At 30.1% G+C, this 21,352-nt stretch overlaps 1 protein-coding gene across 1 annotated transcript in view; it reads right to left on the bottom strand.

Annotated features, from left to right (window-relative positions):
- LOC107451050 (sodium-dependent noradrenaline transporter) overlaps nt 1–21,352 on the bottom strand; it is a 203,528-nt gene that overhangs the window by 38,727 nt on the left and 143,449 nt on the right. The window lies entirely within an intron of this gene.

Here is a 21,352-nt window from a genome sequence, read left to right as displayed (position 1 = left end):
GGTTACTGGAAATATATTTGGACTCTATGTGAAGTTTAAAAAAACAAACAAGCAAAAAACAGCTGCTTATGAGTAATATGTGCAAAGCTGATTAAAATATTTTTTTTCCAATGCCCACCTGTGTTAACATCCGTCAATTCAGGCATATACAGGGCGATTTTGTTGGCCTCTCTTTCAGGGGTAAAATATTAGGTGGGCCAACGTCACTCCCACAGCGAGGACAGATAGTGCAGAGAAGGAAGGAACATCCATGCCTTGCCCGGGATTCGAACCCAGAACCTTTCTGATGCAAGGACAGTTCCCTGCCCCCTACACAGGCCGGTTGGCTAGCTGGTTAAAATATGGAACTAACGATTGTTAGTGTTCATCGAATTTGACAAATCAAGTTTAGTAAAACAAGACAATACAATATTTAAATTAATTAATTTAATTTTCTAGCATTTCCTAATAAAACATGATTAATAACCTAATAAAATGAGTTTCCTGTTACGTTTTTGATTGAATTTTTATTATTATTTAAGAACTTAAATATACACCTACCTTTTGCCATTTTTTAGAAATTATAGAGTCTGAATAAGCCAAGCATTTCAGCATGCAAAGAATTACTGTTAGTATATTTAAGTTATCACCATTATCATTTAGAATTTTGTTTTGGCAGACAAAAGTAGCATTTTTAAATAATTGTCTCTGAGATACTTACGTGATTTGTCAGGATCGATTTATTCACTTCATACATAAAATCAATATTGTAAAATCGAGATCATATGAAATGCAGGGGGAGTCCAAAAGTAATGTCACAGGTTTTATTCAAAAGCTTATACGAGTTCAAGCGCAATCGCAGACGTAATTGGTAACGAGGTTACTCTGTTTACACTTACGTGGTCCCTCAGTCACATTTTACTATCCTGGTAATACAGACAGGCTTTTTAGTGAAACTTATTTTAGTCTTCCACGTGAAACAACATTCTGCGCACGATTTAATGGCCATCAAGTTTAGCTCGAAACTTGACTAGCACGCAGTGGTCTTTCGTGGCGGTTTGTTATCAGAATGATCATTTTACCCGTGTCACATAACATGCACTGATGGCCATGAAGTTGTCAGCGATGAGAGTCATCGACCACCCTTACCGAAAACGTGACGCACGTGACTGAGTTCTTGTACTCAGACCATCATTTGGGCTTTTGTTTAAGTGTAAAGGTAATTATCATTCCAAATAGTTGCGGCCAGACATCACAGACATATGCAACCTTTACCATGACAATGAGTCTATGCCATTCCGACTTCTTCACTATCCACTTTCTGACCGATTGCTCCGACGTGACCAATTTTTCTGACCGATTGCTCTGACGCTGCCAGACATCATTTTGACATCATTGCCCATAAAAGACATCATTTTGGGACAATTGACAAATTCAAGTGGCTTACATCAATACTCTAAAGAAAGATATTCTGTCTATAAAAAATCTTCCATGACGCCTTATATGCCTATGAATCTCGATGGAAATTATTTATAAAAGTTCAAGAGTGAAACATATTTTAAGTCTTTTTAATGTTTTGTACCAATCGTATCAATATATATTTTCTTACTCTTACTCTCCTCTTCTTACAATATATATTTACTCGTCTCAGTGACACTACTTTTTGGACAAACCCAGTTAAAAACAGGTTAATAAATGTTTATTTATTTTCCTGAGTTCTTCAGACATTTTTACGAGAAATGTTTGCACGTCGGAAGCAGTGTGCTAGTTTGTACAAATTCACAAAGCATTTGCTTTCGTACATGTGAATTTAGCTCATTACATATATATATGTTTAAATATAAAAGTATTGCATGTTAACTTGTGCAAAACATGTAATCATTGAAAAACTACAGTGTGTCTAATAATTTGATCAAATTATTATGATATACTAATATAATACTTGATATACTAAATATTCTATATTTATATAATATATCGTCTAATTTAATTGAATACATGATACATGATGCATGATTGATACATGAACGTAAACAAGTGCAAACCGGTTTCAGTCGGGTAAAAACAATAAGGTTGTATAGTATCACCTGATAACTAAGATTTTACATAGAATCTTCTAGTGCGTCTAATAATTTGTCCAGGGATGTTTATATATATATGTTGTTGTTGTTGTTCATTTACGTCGCACTAGACCCGCACAATGGGCTATCGGCGACCGTCTGGGAAACATCCCTGAGGATGATCCAAAGACATGCCATCACAATTTTGATCCTTTGCAGAGAAGAGAGCACCACCGCTTCGGTAGCCCGGCAACCTGCACGCGAAGTCGAGCACTTTACGGTTGAACAATTTAACGAGGACCAATGCCGCCTACCTCCGGTCCCTACGCAGACTGATCCAAGTGGCCACCCATCCGCACATTGTCCACAGCCAGTGACGCTTGATCTGCTGGGAACCGTGTCTTAACGATCAGTCCACTGCGGGACTATATATATTATTATAATATACTAATATAATACATAATATATATATATATATATATATATATATATATATATATATATATATATATATATATATATATATATATATATATATATATATATATATATATATATATATATATATATATATATATATATATATATATATATATATATATATATATATATATATATATATATATATATATATATATATATATATATATATATATATATATATTTATATATTATATGGTTCAATCTGAACTAAAATGGTAAATCTTATATGCTTTACTAAATAGTGTGTGTAAGCACCGCCTTCAAGTATATAAATAAACAAATAACAATAAACAAGCAAAAGTGTTTCAAAACAATAATTTTATGTACTTCATAATGGGTCTCATGATCTGATTATCAAGTGGTGTTATTAATGAAAAAATTTGAGAATTTTTTTTCTGTTTATTTTTATACAGTTTATTTTTTTTATACAAAACAAATAAGAAAAACAGAATCCATTTATTTGCTAGGCGTGAAGCATTATCTATACTACGAACGCAAAAATCAATCGGAAACGATATTGCATAGAGAACAAGAATATTATTAGAATTTCTAAAAATATGTCGAAAAGGCTATAGTTTCGTGATGTATTTATACCCAACGAAAATTATTCAAAATATATGATCTTTCATTCCGCACATATGTACGAAAAAAATTATTATACGATATTTGTCTAATTTTTATTTATTTAAATTTTTCTGTTTTTCAAAAAAAAAAAAACATTAACAATCCATAAAAGCAATCTTCCTATGGTTAATTATTTCCCAAAAACGTAATGAAAGTAAACAAATATTTTCTTAATAAATACATCCATATGTCCTCTTTCAATATATTATCTCCATACATTATATCGTAATATTATCTCGAGTTTTATTAGAATGTTAATAGAAATTTTCTTTTCAATTTTTAAGGCTACACCTATCACGTAGTCTAAAATGCAGTGAATATCAACAGTTTGTAATGATTAGAAATACATAACAGATTATAATGGTTACAATAATAGTTAAAAAAATTACTAACATGAAATAGCAAAAATAATGTCTGATATATGTACAGGTGTTTTAAGAAAGTGCTTCGTTTTGTGTCCCCCAATACAATAATGATATATTTAGTTTTCAATAAATAAAATTATAATATGTATATACATATTGTTTTTAATAAAATTTTTTTTATTTTGTATGAACCTCGTAAAAACTTAAAAAAATATAATTTACCCTCAAATTTATAAAATTTGATTGAAAAATCTATTAAAATATCCGAACAAGCTTTTAAAATGTAACTGTTGCTTATAACGTCATATTTTAGTGTCTCTTTAAACCTATTTTTATATTTAAATATATAATATTTTAGGGTACAAAAACACATTTGAAAAAAAATTGAATTGGCAATTTAGCAACAACATTTTGCTTTTATTTTAAACGCGGTGAATTATTGCTCGTGAGATTTGAACATAGTATTTTCTTTAAAGAAAAAAAAAAACATTTATTCATTTATTTTGGGGATAAAGGAATTTCCTGTTCTTTCTGGATTTTATTTCGATCAAATAAAAACTGCGTAACCATAGATAAACTTTGCAGTGACGTAACATGGAATTGAGGGGTACTGGGAGGAAATTAACTGTTTCCCAATTTGGATAGAATAGGAAATTGAAAAGTCTTTCCTGAGTTAAATCGTGGAATAGTGCATCAAAGTTCGAGAAATTTTCCTTTTTAGTTAAGCTAAAATGTTAATAAGAAGAATATATCATGCCTAGTACTTTAACTAATACCTGCAAGCGCGTTAAATATTGAACGACATTTTAATTAAACTAACAATATATATATATTTTTTTCATGAGAATTTACAACAGTCTTATAAGGACTAATATATAAATATTTAATGATTTAGAAGTCAATAAGTTAAGTTTCAAAAGTCAATATATTGCGTATAAGTTTAATACTATTTATTTCAAATGATTTGTTTTTGCTCTCGTCAAATATTTGCTTAGTGTTTCAATGCTTAACACTTCTTTTAAAAGTCAATGAATCAAGAAAAATAAATCGGAAAAACATGGATTGCATTCTTAAGTTAATTACGAGGCTTTTAGTGCTAGCTATGATATACATAAAAACTTAACGGCTTAATCAAAGCATTGCATGTTAGAATGTTGTAAAATATCCACTATGTTACTAAAAATGAAGAAATTTTTGTAAATTTTTATAATTGGTAAAGAGACTTTTATGTTTAAGACATTTTCGAATAGGTTAAAAAAACTATAGTACCATTAAAAATAATACTATTTAATTATGGTGCTCTGTTTACATTCTTGCCTTAATGCTTTCGATAAAGCAGCCCATTCCACTGAAGCACTGTGGGCCAGAAGACCATGATCTTTGGCCAAAAGTCAATAACTAAAATATGTGTTGGCAGTTTTAATATAGCCCAAATTAAGTATTCACAATCATTCCAAGCATTATAATTTACTTTTTGGACCGACGAGAGTACAATGTAATGAAAAATATGTTAAAAAAATTTGCTTTACATGTAACTTTTAAATTTTTATTTCAGAAATATATTGAGGAATTTTTCCTTACGGTTACATTTTTATCAGAGTAATTAGTCTGAAATTATAGTAAAATTGTTCAGTTTGTTGGATTAGTTAATACTCTTGACGAACTTATAGCTTATATCTTATCATTTGACATTTTACAATGTTTGAATGACTTTCGAAACTTATTTCTAAAAAGTTCCACTAGGTAATTAGCTAAACTTTTTTCTGTTGGACTAAATATACCGAAAAACAGAAATTATGTTTTTTTTTTCATGTTTTCGCGTTAGTTTGTAATTAATTCGCGTTATTTTGTAATATTACTTCGGAAGTATAATTTGCTAATAATTTGCTAATTATTTTGAAATGTAATTTCATTTTTAATATAAAATTATGAAAATTATTATATTTTCATTGCTATATTTAATTATTTAAAAGTACTATATTATTTTTTTTATTTTTGCTTGCCATATTTCAGCCGCTATTTTTGTTTTTTTTGGGGGTATTTTTAGTGTATTTCAAAATTTCAATTATGAATTCAATTTACCTGCACATAAAAACCCCTAACTAAAACCCCCCAAATTTTGAAACAAATTTTATCGAAATACTAATTTTGGCCACGAAACCTTCGATGCTGGCCCACTGTGCGAAGTGGCGCCAGTGAACTGTGCATTGTTTGTTGAGACTCGTAATTCATATTTTACTTTTGAACCTAACAAACACTTCACTGCTAAATATAACACACATAAGATACTTGTTACATATTAAGCTCATTCAAAATACACTTTAAATGGTATTAATCTAATATAGGTCAATGAAATATCAGTCAGTGGCTGTTTGAGGCAGATTGGACCATTATCAAACAGTATCATGCTGACCCTGGCTATATTCAGAGATGCTGTAGATGCTGGCTAAATACGGCGCTCGTACATAAAAGACATCGCGTGGATGCCGACTAAATAAAATATTTTGTGAAATTTTTGTTTATCATAAATTTTAACCTTAAGAGAATAAAACATTGAGGAAACTAGTTTTTACTAATATAATACTAAGAGGCGTGATGGCTCCAGGGATAGAGAGCTCGCCTTCGAATGAGATGAACCGTGTTCGAATTCCAGCGATGGCTGGTCAATACGAATTCCAAATCCAGTTTACACTGACCACAGTGCTGACGAAAAATATCCTCAGTGATAGACAGATCATGGATTGAGTCCCCTTTCTCCCAGGCTAACCGTGGGAGGTTTATGTGGTTTTCCTCTCCATGTAATGCAAATGGGGGCTAGTTTAATCAAAAAGTCCTCCATGAAGGCAAATTTCTCCTAATACTTGATCCGGGAGTTCTCTTGTCTTCTGGATTGGGTTCAAAATTACAAGGCTACGGAGTTGAATATTAGCATTAGTAGTTGTGATGTTGCTACATCACACGTGCGTTGTTTTTCTACTCCTCAATAGTTTTTTCAGTTTTCGTTCTTTTTAACCGCAATAGCCTTTTACTTCATTTAACTTGTTTGACTCTTTTTTCGTATCGATTAACCCTACCCTAACTTTAGCCGTATATCGTTTTCATCGCTTTTCCGCGTGCCTTCTTGGCGGCAGTCGAGGAAGCCACCGTGAGAGAGAAGCATTGCTCTCATTTTTATGATAGCTTCAAGGCTCTTACCTTTCTGCTCAACATTTGTCCCTTTTTACAAGAAATAACTATGGAGATTCATTTCATTAAGTCAAAAATTTAACAAAAATAATTTCAAGACACTATCACGTTCCATTAAGATAAAACAATGAAGTTTGACACGTGTTCCTGATGTTCTACTGTCCAAGTGTGCATGCGGCACGACTCAGATAATTTGTTGATGAACTGGAATCCATCTTCATTCAAAATGAAAATTATCCTTTTTGTCTAAGTTGTGAGTTTTTCCCCACGAGATCCCGTATGTGTTAACACCACCTGTCCGGAGCCACCAGCATCTAAGAATTAGTCATGAGAAGAAGAAATAATGTTCCTTAAAATTTCCTAAAAGAACTCTTAAATGTTTCAAATCCAAGTAGCACCATTAGACCACACGATCCTGGAGATCCTTCTGGAACGAAGGATCAGGTAAATGATTTGAACAACATTTCACTATTACGATCACTCTTTTATGTTTTTATTTATTTCATTCAATATATATAGTTAAAATCATAACGATATAACATATTAATGGTGCCGTATGGTGCTGATTTTTTGTTTATGAAATGGAAATGCATTGTTTATATTTTATTTAATTGATGATCATGTTATAATGTTTTATGATTGAAATTGCAAATATTATTACACGAGCCAAAAATTACGAAATGGCTGAAAAGATCAATATTTCGATTACAATGGAGACGAGTCTCCGGAGTGGTTTTTGGAACAGCTCTGTGATCTAAAAAAACTTAATGGGTGGTCAGATGAGGTTTCTCTTCTGTTTTTGAAATCAAAATTAACAGGAAATGCTAGACAATATTTCCAAACATCCCCCGAATTCAGAAATGTAAAATTTGATGAAGCAGTTATCCTAATTAAGTCTTTCTTTTCAAATGATGATAGCCCCTCTACTAATTTATTAACTCTGAATAATATTCAGTTATTGCCAGGCGAGAGTATCAAAAATTTTGGTCACAGAATAAACACCCTAGTAGCTAAAACTTATAATTCAGTTACGGATCCAAAGGCACTAAACCAAATTAAATCCCTACAACTCATAAATGCTTTGCCTCTAAATTTGAAAGAAAAACTAATGCTTGAAAAGACAGATAACTTTAAAGATTTAATTGATAAAGCCCATAGTATATCAACTGCCCAGCAAACTATTTTACAAGCCGAGGCCCATAATATTTTAAGTTCAGTCCCTATTAACAAAGATCTAGTACATATACAAAATCAGATAGACTCTCTTAATAATAAAATTAATTTGCTACAAAACTGCTCATACTGCAATGATTCCCACTCACTGGCAGAGTGTACAAAATTTCGTGATTTAATTAAACATGGAGGCTCTGAAACTGTAAATTTTGCCAGAATGAATAATACATTTAAAGGCAAAAGGATAATTTGTTTTTATTGTAAGAAACCTGGTCATAAGCAAAACATGTGTAGAAAATTTATTAACGACCAAATGCAATCTATGCCCCAACTTTCTTCTTCTCACAATAATTTCAGAGATAGAAATTTTATGCCGAGGCAAAATTTTCACAATCAAACTAGTTTTTCTAATCTTAATCCCAATGTTAGTCAATTCAATCCTACTCAAAATTTTATACCTCAGAATCATGATAATTATCAACCTAATTTAAATCCTTTTGGACCTCCACAATTTAATCAATATGCCCCAAATTTTAATAATGGTGAAACAACACCAAAATCGTTAAACTAAATGTGAGGGAATATGGTGGTGGACATGTTTCCTCTCAACAATGTATTTCTCTACCAAATAACAAATGTAATGATGATAATATATGTGATAATATGTTGAGTAAGTCTGATAGTCAGACTGTTTATTCAAATGTAAACAAATCAATGCATATCAATAGCAATGATACTGTTATGCATAAAAATGAACTGTTTTCATATGTTTCTAATGATGAACATAATTTAAATATTGCTTACTCAAATAATGCCTTTAATAATAATAATATTCCATTGATTCATGTTAAATTTGGTAACAATGTTGTAAAATGCTTGCTCGATAGTGGTTCCAGTATTTGCTTAATGTCAAAAACAACTTATGATATCATAAAATGTAATACTAAAACTAGACTTCTGTCTTCTAATGTGCAGATTAAGACTATTAATTCCAATTTAAATTTTTTATTTTGTTCAGAAATCTCATTTAAAATTGAGAAAAATAATTTCAAATCTCCATTTTATATATCACACTTTCAACACGATGCTTTTCAAGCAATAATTGGTTATGATTTTTTGAGTAAAAATAATGTAAAAATTTGTCCGTCAGATAATGTTGCTGAATTTCAAAATTTTAAGGTACCTTTAATTTCTAAAGATGTTGTTAATTGTAATAATATTATGCATTTTGAAAGTAATTGTTTTCTTGGTCAGAAAGTAATATTGGAACCCAATGAGTCTACTCAAATTAATCTTGTTATTAAGAATGATAATTGTAAACAAGGTGATATTTTTCTGTTTGAACCCCTAATTAAGAAACCTGAAATTGAAATTTTTGCTTCTTTGCACACTTTTGATAGTGCTAATTTTACCACAGTAATTAAAAATAATTCTGATGTCACTTTGCATATAAACAAAAATACTTGTATAGGAAATATTCAGTTTAACCCTGAATTAGAGGAACTTTCTGAACAAAATGTTCAAGAACTTACTGAGGAAAATTTAACTGATTATGCAAATTTAATTACTCCTTCATCTGATATTTTAACATTAAGAAAAGAACAACTTATTGAAAATGATTTTGATCTCTCTCATTTGAATCCTAATAACAAACAAAAATTACTTACTGTTTTAATGTCCCACTCTACTGCTTTTTCTAAATCGGTTAAAACCTTGGGTCATACTGACCATGTCATCCCTAAAATTTCTTTCAGGTCTAATAATCCAATAAAAACACAACCATTTCAAATCCCTTATGCCATACAGGGCCAGGTTAAACAGGAATTGTTGGAATTACAAGAGGCTGGCATAATAAAAAGAAATATAAGCGATTGGAGTTGTCCTCTAATTTTAGTAAAGAAGCGCCCAGACCCTAAAAATCCAAATGCCCCTGTAAAATTTAGACTTGCCATGGACCTTCGCTTACTTAATTCAATCGTTGAGGCATCAACTTACCCTTTACCTCGAATACCTGTTTTAATTAATGAGATTTCACAATATCAGATGTATAGTGTTCTCGACATGCCTTTAGCTTATCACCAAATTTCGCTGCCTGAAAACCTACAAGACATATTAACTTTCACAACACCATTTGGTACGTTTGCCTACAAACGCCTGGTGTTTGGTCTGAAAACAGCAGCTAGTATTTTTCAAGCTTTAATGGACTTAATTATAGATGAATTGAAAAACATAGGTATTGAGGGAATATATTCTTATCAGGATGATGTAATAATAGGTGCTAACTCATTTGATGAGATGTTAGATAAAATTACTGCTGTCTTAAAAATTTTTATTAAGTATAATATGACCTTTTCTCCTCAAAAATGTAACTTTGTCAAAACTGAGGTCAATTATTTGGGTTTTAATTTAAGTCAAAATGTCATTAAACCTATCAATACTAATATAGCAAAAATAACTCAATTTAAGCCCCCTAAAACTTCTCAACATGTCAAAAAGTTTCTTGGTGTTTGTGGTTTTTACCGTCACCTGATTCCCAATTATGCTCAACTCACTAGTGTGCTAATTCAATTAACTCTTAAAAACTCAAAATTTCAGTGGAGAGAAGAGCATCAAAATGCCTTTAATCAATTACAAAATATCTTTTTCTCTGAGCCTTTTGTACATCTTCCCCAATGGGATAAGCAGTTCATCCTTAATACTGATGCCAGTGGTACTGCTATTTCAGGTGTTTTAATGCAAGAATTTGATGGTCAACTTAAACCCATATCTTACTTTAGTAAAGGTTTATCCCAATCAGAACGTAATTATCCCCCCATAAAACTTGAGCTATATGCTATTTATAGATCAGTAATGGCATTTAAACACTATTTGGCATATAAAAAGTTTACTATCCTCACTGATTCCAAACCATTAATTCACTATAAAAAGGTAACATCCCCTGCTGACATTATAACTCGTTGGCTTCTACAGTTGTCAGAATTCACATATGAAGTAAAATATATAGCTGGTCCAAAGAATCAATTAGCCGATTACTTTAGTAGAAGTCAAGACCCTGACCATTACACCCCTGCTCTTAATCCAGTCTCAGAAAATGAGTTAATTTTACCTTTTGTTGATACTAATGTTGATGATCAAATTGTAAATTCTATTCAAAATTCTGACCCTGATAATGAAATTTCTTTAACCACCTTTTATAGTGAACAACAAAAGGATCCAAATATTTTAGAAATTGTTGATATGATTAACTCACCTTCATTAACTAATGCTAAAAAAACTAAAGATTTTATTATTGATTCAGATACTAAGTTATTGATGCATGTTCATAATGATAAAAATTTATCTCAATGTATAGTAGTGCCTCAATGTTTACAAGCCAAGGTACTAAAAATTTCTCACATTACTCATCTTGGTCTGAAAAAGACATATGAACTTTTAACTAATAAATATTTCTGGAAAAATATCTATAGAGACACTAAAAATTTTGTTCTTTCATGTGATGTATGTTTACGTACCAAAAATTATAGTATACCCCAACCGCCTTTTAAATCTTTACCTATTCCTAGGGTACCCAATGAATTCATATCAATTGATATAGTTGGCCCCATTAAAAACTGTGGATATGTATTCACTATTTTGGACCATTTCTCTAAATTTGTAAAATTATATCCATTGAACAGTTTAACAGCTGAGAGTGTCTCTCAACATTTGATTGATTATATTGCCAACAATGGTAGACCTGCTATGGTGTTATCAGATTTAGGAACACAGTTCAACTGTGAAGTTTTTCATTGTGTAAATAAGGCACTTGGTATTCATTTAGCCCATACTACTCCCAAAAATCCAAAATGTAATGGAGCGACTGAAAGAATTAATCAGTCTATTAAAACATCTTTAATTACCTTAAACGAAGCAGGTGTGTCATTTAAAAATTCGATATTAATTCATCAAAATTTGTATAATGGTATTGTGCATCCATCCAGCAATTTTACTCCTAATCTTTTGCATTTTGGACGAGAATTAAGCTTAATTTTTGATACCTTTGACCCTAAAATTCAACCACAGCAATTAGATAAGACCCAATATGTCAAAAATCTTTTAGATGATTTGAATATTATATATAAAGAAACTTATGATAATTTAGAAAAACAACAACAAAAGCAAAATGAGATTCAACTTAAGAAAGCAAAACATAGGATATTTAATGTTAAAGATATTGTGTACTTACATTCTGGAAGTACTTTTAAGCCAAAATTTTTAGGCCCATTTATTATAACTGAAATTCATAATGACATCAATGTCTCAATTAAAAGATTTAATTCCCCATTGCAAGATGCTTTTAAAGTTAATATTAGCCGTTTGAGGACTTGTTTACCAAGACTTCCTCATTTAGTTGTATCAGATCAAAAACCTGCTATAAGCACTGCTCCTTATCATTATTCTTTAAGATCTAGACAAAAGTAATTGGTTCTCTTGACTTAGCTTTACCTGTCAAAATTTTTACTGCCTCATTCTAAGGAGACTATGCTGGCATACTTTCTTTTGATTGAGTAGTTTTTTGTTGGAGAAAATACGATCGGTTTCTCCAGCTGAAGGGCTTTTGTAGTGTTTATTTTATGGTTAAGTTAATGTTCACTAGACCTAATCTTTAGATTATTATGTAATGTAAATTTTAAGTAATTGTACTTTCCTTTAAATTATTGTTCAATTTAGATTTTAAATATTTATACCTTAGAGTTTTCTAAATGTATCAGAATAGTATCATATTTTTGAGTTTTTTTCTCATTTCAATTCAGTTTGGTATGTTGAACTTGTGATAATATCTTTTAAATTGTATTTATATATATACTTACAAACTGTTTAAAAATTTAATATATACATGTTTGATTCGAGTAGGCAAACTGTCCACCACCCAACATTTCAAATGTACAATATGTTACTATTATAACTAAATTTTCTCTAACATGATATATGTTATAAAATGTGATAAGCATGATGTGTTGATATGCATGCACATTTTCTTTTTCCTTTTGTATATATGTAAATATGTTATTTGACACACAGCATTCTGTTACTTAAATTTAAAAAAAAGGTAGAATAAGCATATTAGGATAGTGTTTTTGCTTTTGGTTGAATGAATGAATGGTCAAGTAGTTTTATGCAGCTTTCTACAGTTTTGTAACACCACACAAAAAAAAAAAAAAAAAAAAAAAAAGCTGAAATGTACATGCTTATTTTAGGTAGGTTAAGTAACAGATATTCGTAAATATGGATTTGACAATTAATTTTTGAAAATTAATTTTGGTAATTTTATACTTTAATGTGATAATTTGCATGTGATATGGAACTCAGGTTTTATGTATATCCAAGAACTACACATTCATTTGTGTTTGATATTTTGTTACTATGTTCTGTTTTATCAACAATACTGTCTTTTGTATTTTTTGTTTTGGCAGGTTCAAGAGATGTTGTTGGCTCCTTGCGGTCCTCACCCATTTTAAGTAATTGTTTTTATCATTTTTATCATGCCATGTAAGTTTTTTTCTCTCTTCCTAAGGGGGATAGTGTGATGTTGCTACATCACACGTGCGTTGTTTTTCTACTCCTCAATAGTTTTTTCAGTTTTCGTTCTTTTTAACCGCAATAGCCTTTTACTTCATTTAACTTGTTTGACTCTTTTTTCGTATCGATTAACCCTACCCTAACTTTAGCCGTATATCGTTTTCATCGCTTTTCCGCGTGCCTTCTTGGCGGCAGTCGAGGAAGCCACCGTGAGAGAGAAGCATTGCTCTCATTTTTATGATAGCTTCAAGGCTCTTACCTTTCTGCTCAACATTTGTCCCTTTTTACAAGAAATAACTATGGAGATTCATTTCATTAAGTCAAAAATTTAACAAAAATAATTTCAAGACACTATCACGTTCCATTAAGATAAAACAATGAAGTTTGACACGTGTTCCTGATGTTCTACTGTCCAAGTGTGCATGCGGCACGACTCAGATAATTTGTTGATGAACTGGAATCCATCTTCATTCAAAATGAAAATTATCCTTTTTGTCTAAGTTGTGAGTTTTTCCCCACGAGATCCCGTATGTGTTAACACCACCTGTCCGGAGCCACCAGCATCTAAGAATTAGTCATGAGAAGAAGAAATAATGTTCCTTAAAATTTCCTAAAAGAACTCTTAAATGTTTCAAATCCAAGTAGCACCATTAGACCACACGATCCTGGAGATCCTTCTGGAACGAAGGATCAGGTAAATGATTTGAACAACATTTCACTATTACGATCACTCTTTTATGTTTTTATTTATTTCATTCAATATATATAGTTAAAATCATAACGATATAACAGTAGTCGTAAACTCCCCCAAAAAATTGAGTTGACTGTTCAACAACGGTGATAAAATAAAAAATAATATAATACTAAACAACTTTAATTATTTGTCTTTGTGCTGCTGAAGATCAAATAAAACACTGATCATATGACACGCTTTTAAGAAGGTTTGTTCAAATTAAATTTTTTAAGATCTGTTTTTAGTAATTCGACTAATCAGTTCAAAAAAGTTTAAAAAGTCAGTAGAAAAAAATTCAAATTGAGAATTCAATTAAATTACGTCAAACTATAGTTTATTAAAAGTAAAAATATTTCATTTTGTGGAAGCAGAAAACTTTCTGTTAGGGCAATTTCATTGATGCGAATGCAAAGTTTTAATGTTGAATAAGTAGTAAAAAGAATAAGGTAATAAAATATAAATCTCAAAACTCCTCATTTTTAAAAAAAAAAAAATTTGCTTCAGAAACGGTACTAAAGTGTTGATTGTGTTTGTTTACCAGTTTGAAAATCGGATTAGTGCAAGTATACGCTTGCTCCGGTTGCTTAGAAGGTAAAGTCGTCACTCAGTCCGCCGGAGGGGATCTGGGGGCTATTAGTTCGATCCTGGCAGTTGACTGAACAAAAGGCAAGTATATGCAGCAAGGAGCTTGTTAAATCTTTTGTGGCTGAAATTCCTCTCTTCGGTTGTGCTCTGGAAGTTTGAAGAGAGGAGTACCGGTTCAGGCGCTGTCTACGTCGCTGAATTGTGGCTAAAATAAGTTGCATTCATCCTATTATGGCCGTTAAGAGATATGATGGAAAAGATAGAGGCTGGAATATGGGACTAGGTACTTATTCATAGATGGGTGATGTGATATGTGTGTGGAAGCGTACGATAAGTTGCTAGTATTTAAAAATTGAGCTTTAACTTCTTAACACATAAATAATAACTTTTTAACACAGAAATAAACATTTTCTAAGGCAGAAAAATACCAAAATTTGAATTTTTCTAATACTCATATAAGGACTTTTCGCAAGGATTTATTATTATTTTTTATAAAGTTAGTTTGATATTTATTTCAAAACCAAAAGTGTTATATGCTTTGCGAATAGAGAAAAAAAATCAAAGCTAAATTTAGAAAAAAATAATAGCAAATAATCATTGTTGTGACATGTATTGCATATCAGAAGCAGATTAGATTTTATTAATAGTGCCTGATTATAAAAAGAAACCTGTTAAAAATAGAACCATCAACGACAAAAGTATTAAAATAGCATTAAAAACTAAACAGAGTATGATGGTTTTCGTGAAAATTTTTTTCATAAATTGTCATAAAACAGAGACTTATTAGTTAAAAGAAAAAGAGAGACTGATAATGAAAATCCATTATCAGCTTTTTATGCCTATATTTGAAATGGCGTAAAATTTTAATATAATAATAATCCATGATATTTTTCTAGATAAGACGTGTTTAAAATCAATTTTTCATATTTTAAAAGGTATTCTATCTCTGCATTGTTTATGCAGAACTTTTTATGTTATGTCATTTTAATGTTTATGTTACATGGTATTCTTCATTTTATGTCAAAGCTGCATCGTTAAAATAAACAACTCTTAAGAATTGATAATACGTTTTAAAATAATACATTGAAATTATGCAAATTATTTCTTTTTAATCATGATTACATTATCTTACTAAGGTATAACTGGAACTTGCTTTGATTCGACATCTTATCAAAGTTGGAGCAAATTTGTACTTTATTGTTGTTCAAGGTATTCGTTTTATGGTTAAAAAAATAAATGATTTCTTTAAAAATACTTAAGATGCTTTATTAGAAAAATGTGAGCTCTTTACATTCAAAATTAAATAAATAATTAAAATAAATAAATAAATAAAATAAATAAATAAATAAATAAATAAATAAATAAATAAGTAAATAATATAAATAAATAAATAAAATTAATGAATAAAATAAATGAATAAATAAAATAATTAAATAAAATAAATAACTAATATAAATAAATAAAAAAGTTAATGAATAAAATAAATGAATAAATAAAATTAATGAATAAAATAAATGAATAAATAAAATAATTAAATAAAATAAATAAATAATATAAGTAAGTAAATAAAATTAATGAATAAAATAAATGAATGAATAAAATTAATGAATAAAATAAATGAATAAATAAAATAAATAAATAAAATAAATGAGCTAAGATGTAAATAAAAATGAAAAGCCTTAATAAAAATGATTTTTTCTCTTTTTTTTATACACTATGAGCTTCACTGAAATAAAATTTTTAAACAAATAAATGAAGAAATTTTCGCTACCCTACGTAGAATTTTAACTTTTGAATGAGGTGATTTATGAGCAAAAGCATTAAAACGCATGTCATTTTGTAATTTTTTTTTATCTATTTCCACTTTCATATCTCAGAAAAATTTGTTCAGTGTTGAACTATAATATTAATAACTTAAACCACAGTACCGTGCATATTTTTTGTTACTTTAATATCGTATAACATGGAACTCTATTTCATGTTAAGTTGAACCGAAGTATTTTGCAGTTAAATTTTAAATCGAGAGTAATCGCTGCTGTTATATGATAAACATTTGGAAGCAAATTTAACAATTTCGAAGAGTTCTAACATTTTTAGCCGAATATTTTAAATCGTTTTAATGAGGATTAACAGTTTAAAGCGAAATAACGTGGATATACAGTACAGAAATGGACATACTATAAATTCGGTTCTGTAAGCAAGAATCTTCCTCGATGTCAAACATCCAACTGACAAATATAAAGTAGAGCAATAAACACGTGCAAAGAGGTTTAACAAGTTTGAATAAAATAAAAAAGGAGATAAGATGAGGGGGCTTCAGGGAAATCCTAGGGTTTATCAATTAAATTACAACAGATTTCCAAATATTTCCCAATGATTTTAAATCTGATGAGACTGTTGAGAAAGGCGAATGAGATAATAGAAAGATCCTAAACTAAAGTATTAGAATAATTCAAAAAATGGAATGATTCCCAGATGTCAAGCTCGGTAGATGAAGAGCAATGTTAAATGATTTTATTACACGAAAATTCAAACCTTGATTAGAATTCCAACTGTGGAAGATCGTTTAATATCCTGATTTCGGACATGTCTTACCTCAAGTCAAAATTTAAAGTTTATTCGCTCAATATACGATAAACCGCATTAATAAGAAATTTGATAAATAACCCACCTGTTAAGGAACCTGTTTTTTAAGGTTGGTTAAATTAAGTTTATTTAAACAAAATAAAAACATTAAAATAAAAACATAAATAAGAAAAATTGCATACATGCTCGAAAATACTGTGGTTTCGTTTTGGGCAGTTGGCGAGCTTGCTGCAAATTACATAACTTTAGAAATTGTAGAATAAAATACGATATACGAGTAAACTCGAATATCTTTCTGGGTATCTATTTGTGGGTGACATTTAATATTCAGAACAGCAATAGATAAAAATATGTAAAGTAGCAATAAAAATGAACATCCTCATAGCTTTTTCATTTACAATAAGATGTTATTTTTTTACAGGCATCCCAAACTCTGTCAAATCAATGCAAGAAAACTGGTTTTAAAGCTGTGATCACTCAATACCTTAACCCCTTCCTTCTCGCTCCCGTGAAAATGACGGGGTGAGGTTTCGCCCTCTATTTCTCGCTCCCGTGATATTGATGGGCTGGAGTGTTCAGCAGTAACGCGCCATTAAGAATAAAACTAATTCATTTCTTTTGCAGGGAAAACATTTCATTTCTCATTTTACACACCAGATGGCAGTACCAGGATATTTTTAAGGTAATTGTAGACAGTTAGTTTATTTTAAACTAGTTGCAGCACTAATCAAATACGTAATACAAATACAAAAGTAAAAAAATAGGCACTTTTATGACCGTTTTCTTGAAAATTAACCGATCGTTAAGGGGTTAATTACATATTACCATTATAAAATTAATGTTGCATTTGAAGTACAGGATATATCGCGTCACCCCAGGGTACCGCAGAATACAGTTTTGTGCCCTATACAAAATTTTTCCTTTTTAGCTAGCAATCTAAAAACAGAAATCAGTATACATTCGGATTATTTTATATTCATTTTTATTTAATTAAATATGATTTCTTATTAACTAATTGACTTTGTTATATCAAGTATTAACATATCCAATTATTAAATAAATAATTCTTAGAAACTGAAGTGGTAAGATATTTCTTGATTAAAGAACATCATCCGCTTCAAAAATATACAGATTCGATATAACAGTCGATATGTTTTAAGCGCTGAAAATAGGCACCCATTTTCAAGATCTGCCAGACGTGAATGCGAAGAAACAAAAGTGATTTGTGATATAAAACGTAAAGTTGCTAACGAAAATGGAAAATAAAGGCGAGAAACAAAACTAAGAGAACCTCAGTAGCTGAGAGTGAATGAAAATAAAGATGGGAAATAGAACAAGGAAAACAAAAGTGGCTGAGAGGGAATTGCTATGGAGAGGTGGTCAAGAACTAATGTCATTATCAAGGGAATCAGCATTCATTTGAATAAAAACAAATTCCAAGACTTCAAGATGACTGGGGTAGAAATTCTTATTTTACATCTTCATTTTTATTCACTCTCGGCTATTGAGATTTTTTTAAGTTTTGCTTCCCATCTTTATTTTTCATTTTTGCTGGCAATGTTTTATATTTCAAATCACTTTGGTTTCTTCTCATTCACATCTGGCAAGTCTTGAAAATGGACGCCTATTTTTGAGCACTTGAAACAGGTCGACTGTATCCAATCTGCATATTTTTTAAGCAAATAAAGTTTTTTTTTTATCAAATAATACTCATTTATATAGTATTATAGTCAATAATTTAAATTACGTAAAATAAGGATTTGCCCTTACAGTTACTCGTCAAAACCAACGTTTCTCTAAATAATTTTTAATTTTTAGTAACTTATATTTTTAACTCATACCTAAACTTGATAAATTTATCTGATGGTAACTGAAATTGGAAACCAAATAAACAACTCGAATTCAATTCCAGAATTAAGCATAATTTCTGCGTACCTATAGAATTATTTCCTTCTCCAAGAGATTGTGAAAACTTCTTCTAAAAACTGACATTTTTGGTGAAATAACTTCCTTGCCTAAAGCTGATGGATCACCTGTTAAAAGCTAATGTAAAGTAGTTTAACTTGTTAGTATCTGCCAAGAAATCTAAATGACTATACATTTTTTTTCAAGTTTACCTATGTAAGCTTAGCGGAAACTCTTAGCTAATATGCTTTAGCACGACTCCTTCCATGAAAATCCGATTAAGTTATAAATTAAAAGTACAAATTTTGGAAAAAGTTATTCATTTGAAAGAAGTTTTGTGTTATAGACCATTTTTTTTTTAAATTTATAAGAAGAGGCATTTGTTCTCAATCCATTAGCATATTGAAAAAATATTGAAGCATTAAAAATGTAGTCTTTTTATTCATGAATTATTAAATTTAATGACGATTGCAAGTTTTTTCTAGTGTTAAGCGCACTGTAAATTATTAGGTACACGGCCCAATTAATCACTATTGTCTGGTTAAGCATACCACTAATTAACCAGTTTTCCGATAAATTTTCGAAGTTGAGATATATCCGTAAATTATTTTATTCAATAACCTATTGTATGATAAAAATACTTTTTTTAAAAAATTTATAAATATTACAATTCAACATAAAATTGTCTTATTTATTATTATTTATTAATTATTAATAAATTAAAGACAAAATAAGCTTAAACATAATATTTTAATTATATCTTTAGCGGATTGCAAATTATTCGTTATTATAAATATTCGTTAATTACTTTTTGTCAAAATGCATATTTTCACATGTTTGACAAAATTGCATCCTCATTTGAGTTTCATATCAGTGCATTTTAAAAACTTATGTTGCATTCCAATTATTAGATAAATACACTGTTGAAAACAATTGAAAGAAACAATGATTTTTCTTGCAGTGAAAAACTAACGAAACAAATAAACCAGACCTGACCAAAATATCATCCGGTGTGAGACCAATATATGGAAAAACAAAATTGGGCACAACCTGTAACCTAAATAAAGAAACTGGTCACTGGTCAGGCACAACAGCTGAGCGGCATTCTGTCAGTCAGAAGAAAACGTGGCTAATAGGGTGTATGATTGATTCTAACAGCTGCACAACTTTCGAATCGGCGTCTCATACTGTTTATTATGGTCCTTATCAATCTGTACTAACTCATATACCAAGGCATCCTTGAGATCATCGAGGATCGTTAGAGCTGATCCTCGAGCTACAATTGAGCTTCCAAGGGAGTCACATACTTGTTCGGTGAGATTAAGGTCAAGACACATTGCAGGCCACTTTAGTCACTAAATATCCACTGATTGGAGGTATTCGTTTACCAAATGAGTCATGTATGGACGGACGTCGTCGTAAATAAAGATGAAATTTGGTTCATATGCCCCAAGAAAAAGTCTCATATAGGGTGCAAAGATATTTGCATATAGGCGTTATTTATTTTGTCCTTTTTCTTTTAAAAAAAGAAACCTCCACCTCTTTAATTTTTCTCATCAGTGCATTACTGTAAAATGTACTACAGTGACATTCAATTTTACATTAAATTATAAGGGAAAATAATCTAAGGCTTTATCGACATTAGAAGGCCTGGTAGCTTTCTCTTCATCCACTAAGAAACTTGAGACCGGTTCTACAAAAAAAAAAAAAAAAATTAAAAAAAAAAAAAAAAAAAAAAAAAAAAAAAAATGGCCCGGCAGGCTTTTTTTTAATCCCTTACGACTTCATTAATTGGTTCTTCAGCAGTTTTTTTTTTGCTTATTCTTAAAACATTTTACATTGTTTGGCGTTAGACTGGTTTCAATGTCAGACATGTTCTCTGGGTTAAATTTCTGGCGATGACAGAGTAATAATTTATTCATCTTCCCTTCATTTTATATTGCATTTCTTGATCTACTGAGTTAATCAATGTGTTGCACAAAGCATTAATGCTTCTGGCGAAACTACCATCCTTAAACAAGAGAATACAGTTATTTCTTCAACTTAACGAAATGTTTTATTAGAGGATTTCCCTTGAGAAATTTCGTCAAAAACGAAGAAAATTTTGTTTAAAG

The sequence above is a fragment of the Parasteatoda tepidariorum genome, chromosome 11 (assembly GCF_982258835.1).
Source record: "Parasteatoda tepidariorum strain Cologne lab strain chromosome 11, Ptep-v5.0, whole genome shotgun sequence".
In the NCBI taxonomy this organism is placed as follows: Eukaryota; Metazoa; Arthropoda; class Arachnida; order Araneae; family Theridiidae; genus Parasteatoda; species Parasteatoda tepidariorum.
This window is presented reverse-complemented; position numbering and strand designations above follow the sequence as displayed.